This window comes from Malaclemys terrapin, chromosome 6 (assembly GCF_027887155.1).
Source record: "Malaclemys terrapin pileata isolate rMalTer1 chromosome 6, rMalTer1.hap1, whole genome shotgun sequence".
NCBI classification, from domain to species: Eukaryota; Metazoa; Chordata; order Testudines; family Emydidae; genus Malaclemys; species Malaclemys terrapin.
The window spans coordinates 54869956-54876488 of NC_071510.1; the positions used below are offsets into that span (position 1 = coordinate 54869956).

Sequence of the window (6533 nt, forward strand, 5' to 3'; positions counted from 1 at the left end):
GGACTCCATGACGGTTACCTGTGCTGATGAGCTCTGCGTGGTCACCTGTGCTCTCCACGCTGGGCAAACAGGAAATGAAATTCAAACCTTCGCAGGTCTTTTCCTGTCTACCTGGTCAGTGCATCTGAGTTGAGAGCGCTGTCCAGAGCGGTCACAATGAAGCACTGTGGGATAGCTCCCGGAGGCCAATAACATCGAATTCCGTCCACACTACCCCAATTCCGACCCGCAAAGGCCGGTTTTATCGCTAATCCCCTCGTCGGAGGTGGTGTAAAGAAACCGGTTTAAAGGGCCCTTTAATTCGAAAGAAAGGGCCTCGTTGTGTGGACGTGTCCAGGCTTAATTCGGTTTAACGCTGCTAAAGTCGACCTAACCCCGTAGTGTAGACCAGGCCTTAGTCTCTACCAGCTTTGGCAGTGGCCTTTGTCTTTACTATTACTCCCAACCTCATATTAAAGTTATTTAGCTACAGAAAAACCTCTTTCTCCTCGCTGCTCCAATCCACAAACCCATAATTCTCAGCAAGTAATCCTTGAAGGTTAAACCCCACTTCCAAGCAAAGATTTAGTTTTACATATTTACAGAGCCCTACAGTGAAGTCTCTCTTCCTAAGACGTCACTGCTGCTACACAAATACTACATTATAACCTACTACCAAAAATAAAATGTTTATCCACATATATTAGCAACATGCATTGTGGTATTTTCATCTTTATTTACCACAAGAACATTCAGTCAGCAGTGGATTACCCAGTCCTTAATGCAAATTAGTAAAGTCTATTTTAGGGTATGTCTACATTGCAATTAAACACCCGCGGCTGGCCTATGCCAGTTGACTTCACCTCACAGATCTCAGGCTAAGGGGCTGTTTCACTGTCATATAGACTTCCAGGCTTGGGTGCAGGCCTGGAAGTCTACACTACAACGAAACAGCCCTGCAACCCAAGCCTGGGGAGCCCGAGTCAGCTGGTGTGGGCTAGCCTGGGGGTGGGGGGGGAGAGAGGGGATGTTTGCAGTGTAGAAATGCCTCTAGTCACTTCCTCCTCACACCTACTGCTGCCTTTTCTCAGATGATTAAAAAAAAATTCTGAACATAACCCACAAAACCAATACTTCCTATGTCAAAGTTGACCTAATACAAGCCCCACAAACCAGTCCAAAAATATAAAATCCAGGAGACAAAGAATTACAAGCAGAGTCAAGCAAATGTGTAATTAGCCCAAAAGAAATTGTGCTCCTGCCATCTAGCGGTTTGTGACTAAAAGTTCATTTAGTGAGTCTGGTCATGTCACCAAATTTGGAAAAAACCCAAACTTGAGTGCATTCTATATGATTACATAAAAGTGTTTATTAAACTAAATTAATATCATAAAAGTAGCACATTCCTAACAGCTCCTTGCCCTGTAGCTTTGTTTACAGAGATTATTTTTTTTTAAATTTGCCACTAAAAAGTTCCTTTAATATAGATCAAGTTTTCAGAAGAGTTTAATATAAAACTCAGCAGGGTTAGGTTACTAAATGACAAGGGGGTGGGAGTGAGGAAAAAAAAAAACTGGTCTATGCTAATGCTACCACTGTGTCCAGCAATGTTAGAGCTGCACCAGTACTAGAGCAATCATGGGAGCTTTTAACAAGAAGAATACTTAGTACAGACAAGGTCTGTGCCTCTTTGAGGTGTAACAACAGGTCTGTCTCAACTTACGCGGGGGTTCCGTTCCACGGTTAGCGCGTAAAGCGAAAACCGCGTATAACCAAAACCCCATTGAGTTCAATGGCGGGCGAAATCGCCCGCACTACAGGTACAGTATTAAAATTGTTGTTTTTCTCTTTTTTTGTTTTTGCTGACCGCATAAAGTTGAAATCGCGCATGTTAAATGTGCATAAGATGCGACAGACCTGTATTTACTTTATTCCAAGTGCAGAGCCAAAACAGCCAAGGAAGAGGGAGCTGAATTCTAGTCAGTTGTTAGCCTTTTCCCCCAAATTGTCAGTTAATAGCTTGATTTTCCAAGGTGTAAAGCACCCATAACTCTCATTTGCTTCAGCAGGATGTGTGGACATTCAGCACTTAAGAAAAACCAGATAATAAAAAAAAAAGAGTTGTGCAGTCAGAATTTAAGTGGTGATTATGTTAGAAGCAGAAAAAAAAGTTTCATTTTAGAGATCAAAGGTTGAGCTTGCTGAGTTGGCAATCAGAAAAAGTTTACTTTTCAAAATCAAAAGCTATGTGAAGTAACTGAAAAATGTGAAACCAAATAATGTATATATTTGTTTTTCTGACTATAATCTTAATTTAATATCATTTTCAGGTTATGTCCCAAAAATATGGGAATTGATAGTTAAGGATGAACTCCTTACAAATGAAGACTACCCAAAATTGAGAAGGTTAAAGTCAATTTCTAGAACTGAATCACAGTTTGCAGTGGTGCTGTTTAACAGTTAACCCTTAACAAGCAGATTTCCACAGTTGAATAGACATCCATGTTAACAGACAAAGCACAGTAGAATTATCTTGAGAGGCTCAGGCTTAACCTGAGAAGTGAATAAGCTCAGTAATCAATTAAAATACCAGACTCAAATGTTATTTAATACTTTTTTTAATATTTAACAGGCAATGTTTCTATAACTAGGTGTGAAAAGGTAATATTGGGTTAACACCTAAAGCACTGGTTAGGCTCATTAAGTAGATTTTTTGTTAATACTCTCCTGATCAAGCAGCAGATGTCATCATGCATGGCCAATTAACTGCTAGGAGGCATCCCCAAATGAGCAGCCATCCTGAATACACACATTCTAATTAAGGGATATATAGGCACAGATATAAATAATACTCTTATGAACTGTAGCCCTTTTCATCTTCTAAGCCTATGGCTGGACTAGAGAGCTTACAGCAGTTGCACTATATCAATGGATAGTGCTTAGGTCAGTATAACTTATGTCTCTTGGGGTTGGCTTTATTCATAAGTGGTAGTGCAGACATAGCTTAAGTCTTTTCTAGATATTAAACCATTATTTCCCAGGCAAGATGGGCATCAGGTTAGTTTGGGGGTGGGAGTGTGTGGGTAGAGGAAAGGATTAGCATGGCTAGGGAAAGCTGAAGGACATCAGATTCATACCACCCTATACATACTGTTAACATATTGTTTCATCTGCATAAAAAGCGGGGAGCTGACTCAATAAAAACCATCCTATTTACCTCAGACAGCCAACCTCATTAAAGGCCACAGAACAGAAACAGCTCACAGGTACTGGGGTAAAGACTCAAGCTCTGCCACCCTATCTTTCTCTTTTGTGGCACTCAGCTCATTCTTGGGCAACACAAAAAAGATAACAGCAACTATCAGAACATGCTGTGATACCCATCTGCCAATCAATGGGGTGGCTTCTTCAACAAAAGGTCAGGTATTCTAATTGAGTAATTAATCTTGACCAGCCTCCTGAAGAAGCTAAGCAAATGATGTTAGTTCCATTTGACAGAAGAGGATCCCACACATTTTTAATGCAGATGGGCAGGCCCCTCAGGTGACAGAGCCTTGCTGATGTAAATGAAGTGCCACGTGGGCACAGGAAAGACCATGCACATACAGTCAACAGCAAGAATGGATGCTCACTGACGTGTTCAAAGCCCGAGGAAGAGTCAAGCCAAAATCAGAACTTCTTGAGTTTTTCTATACCAGTCCTTTTCTCACTTTTCTAGTATGGATGATATTGATCAGACTACCCCAAGGCCCAGCTGTTTTCTAAACATTTGCTATGAGTATTTAACATTTAATCAAGTATCAGAGGGGTAGCCGTGTTAGTCTGAATCTGTAAAAAGCAACAGAGGGTCCTGTGGCACCTTTGAGACTAACAGAAGTATTGGGAGCATAAGCTTTCGTGGGTAAGACCCTCACTTCTTCAGATGCAAGACATTTTTTTTCAGGTTACACCAGTTACACAGACAGTAAAAACAAGGCTGCAAACGTCCATCTGCAACATTTGCAGGAATTTCACGCCCTGCTAGAAAAGTCCCCTTCAGACTCCAAGCTTGCATTGGTTTGTTTTTCAAAGTTATTCCTACCCTCCCCCCATGCAGGAAAGAAACAACTCCTGCCAAGGTAACCCGAGTGCAAACCCACCTAGGGAGGCCTTCCTGAGCCGGCCACCACAGCTCCCAGAGGCGTGACGATCTCTCGGGGCCTTGCACACACTAGTCAAACACTCGAGGCTGCTGTTTCACTTCGGTTCATTTCGCAGAAGCGCCCCCGATCCCAGGCTGCGCCCCCGCTGCCAGACTCTCTAGCGCTGCCTACAGCGCAGCTCCGCCCGGCGGCGGGAAGGACCCCGTAAAACAAGCCCCCGTAACGGTAGCAACGGGCCCGCGGCGCTGCGTGACCCCGCAGCCGGCTCTGACGCGGCCGCCGGAGAAGAAGCACCACCCCCAGCCCCGCGCGGGCAGCCTCCCAGAGCAGGGGTCAGAGCGTGAGGAACGGGCGCAGACTCAGTGCAAGGCCTACAACTCCCATGAGACTTGGGGTGGCACCGCACATGCGCAATGCCGCCCGCCGCCGGTCTGGGTTGCCACGTCTCTCTCTCCCGCCGGCGGCTCTGCCCACGCTCCTCGGGGCCGGGTCGCTCCCGCGCGCGCTGTCCCGCCTGGCAGCAACTTCTCCCTCCCGTCCTCACCTAGCTGCGGGTTCCTCCTTGGCCGGGCCTCGGGCGCCACTTCCCTGGCGCTGCCTGCCGCGTGCCGCCGCTCGCTTCCCGCATCCAAAATGGCTGCGCCTGGGAGCGAGACGCCACCTCCTGCTGCCACGTTCGCCTGCGGCGGGTGGGGTGCGGCCGGGCGGAGCCGCCTGCTGCGCGTGACCTGGGGCGGGGAGAGACCGGCCACGTACCACCAGGTTCTTGGTGTCCCGTCTGCAGCCTCGGCGATGAGGTCTGCGTGCTGCCTGTTGGTACCCCACGCCCCGCAGCGGGCATGTCGGGTCTCTTCCCCTCGGCTTGCTCAGACCTCTCCCTAGCGGAGTCGCGTCATGCCCCAACCACCCCTGTGGGGGCATATTCGCAGAGCGGGGCCCAGACCTTTGTACCCTCCCCAGCTCCAACAAGCACCACAACAAAGGCTGGTTGTGAACACGGTGCAAAGTGTGGTACAAGTGGGTGTAAGAGGCTGAAGTTAGGGAAGAGGAGGCTATGACGTGCAGACAGACCTGGTGCCAGCTTATGCTAAGGCTGCTGGGCAACTAGGTTTTGCAGGCATCCGGTTTTCAACCTCTTGACAGCTCTGGTCAGCACTGCTAACGGGGCCACTAAAAGTCTAGGCAGCGGGGCTAAGGAAGACTCCCTGCCTGCCCAGTCTCCCAGCCTGCCCTGGCTCTGTGGCAGCCAGCATGTCCGGCTCCTAGTTGCAGGGGCGGCCACCCTGAGCAGCGGCGCTGGCTCCACAGCTCCCATTGGCCAGGAGCCACAGCCAATGGGAGCTGCAGGGGCAGTGCCTGCAGGCAGTGCTCAAAGACCCTGTACCTAGGGGCCGCAGAGACATGCCAGGTGCTTCTGGCAGGCGCCTGAGATAAGTGCTGCCCAGCCACAGCCGAAACCTCTTGCACACTAACTCACTCCCAACGCCTGCACTCCTCGCCCTCTCCTGCATTCCAAGCCCATGCTCCAGATCAGAACCCCCTCCCACACCCAAACTCCCTCCCAGAACCTGCACCACACTCCCCAACCCCCTGAACTCCCTCGTGCACTCAAGCTCCTTCCTAGAGCCTGCACCCATCACCCTCTCCTGCAGTCCAACCCCCCAGCCCTGAGCCCCCTCCCACACCCAAACTAACTCCCAGAGCTCAAACCCCCTCCCACACTCCAAACCCATGCCCCAGCCCTGAGCTCTCTCCGGCACCCCAAAACCCTGCACCCCACACCAGAGCCCATATCCCCAGCCAGGGTGGACTATGGGGAGAGACTTAGCAGAACCTGGGAAAGTCTAACAAACTGTGCCTAGCCTGTGATGGGGGCAGAAGAGACTTTATTCCTCATTAATAAACCAGACCCTAAGAAGGAATGTTACTGGACTGTGATCGGGTGTACCAATCCTAAACTGGACTTGAAGTGTTAATGATTGCCTATGGGAGCAATCAGCCTTGCACTACTACACTTGCTGTATCAAACCTGAAGGGAGGATTAAAAGGGCTGAACCTGCTTCAATTAGGGCCTGACTAAGAAGGAAAGCCCACCTATTGAGCTCAGGCAGTAAGAAGCCTGGCTGGAGTCAGGAAGCTCAGTGGGGTAGCTAGGAGCCCAAAGCAGTTGGGAAAGGAAGTGAGTCTGCCCAAGATTTTGTACCCTGGTGGAAGAGCTTACAGGGAGCAGGAAGACTCCTGATGAGTGAGGGACTGCCTGGGAGGTGAAGGAAAACTCTTGCAGCAGGATCAGCTGGGTGGCAGAAAGTGGGAAGAAGCTCTTGGCCAAGGCTCAAAGGCAGCATTGAGCTAATGCACTGAACAGGCTGAGGCAAAGGTCCAAGACAGGGTAAGGTAGGAAGTGGTCCAGGG

The 6533-nt window shown here is 48.9% G+C and overlaps 1 protein-coding gene across 4 annotated transcripts in view; it reads right to left on the reverse strand.

Annotated features, from left to right (window-relative positions):
• PRRC1 (proline rich coiled-coil 1) overlaps nucleotides 1-4787 on the reverse strand; it is a 45637-nt gene extending 40850 nt beyond the window's left edge. For 3 of the 4 annotated variants that reach the window (XM_054031962.1, XM_054031966.1, XM_054031965.1), the window contains exon 1: nucleotides 4119-4408. The gene's annotated coding sequence lies outside the window, so the exon portion shown is untranslated. Of the gene's footprint in view, nucleotides 1-4118; nucleotides 4409-4665 lie in introns of those variants that run through there. The other variant, XM_054031963.1, reaches the window with a different exon arrangement.
• Nucleotides 4788-6533: the final 1746 nt, after the last annotated feature.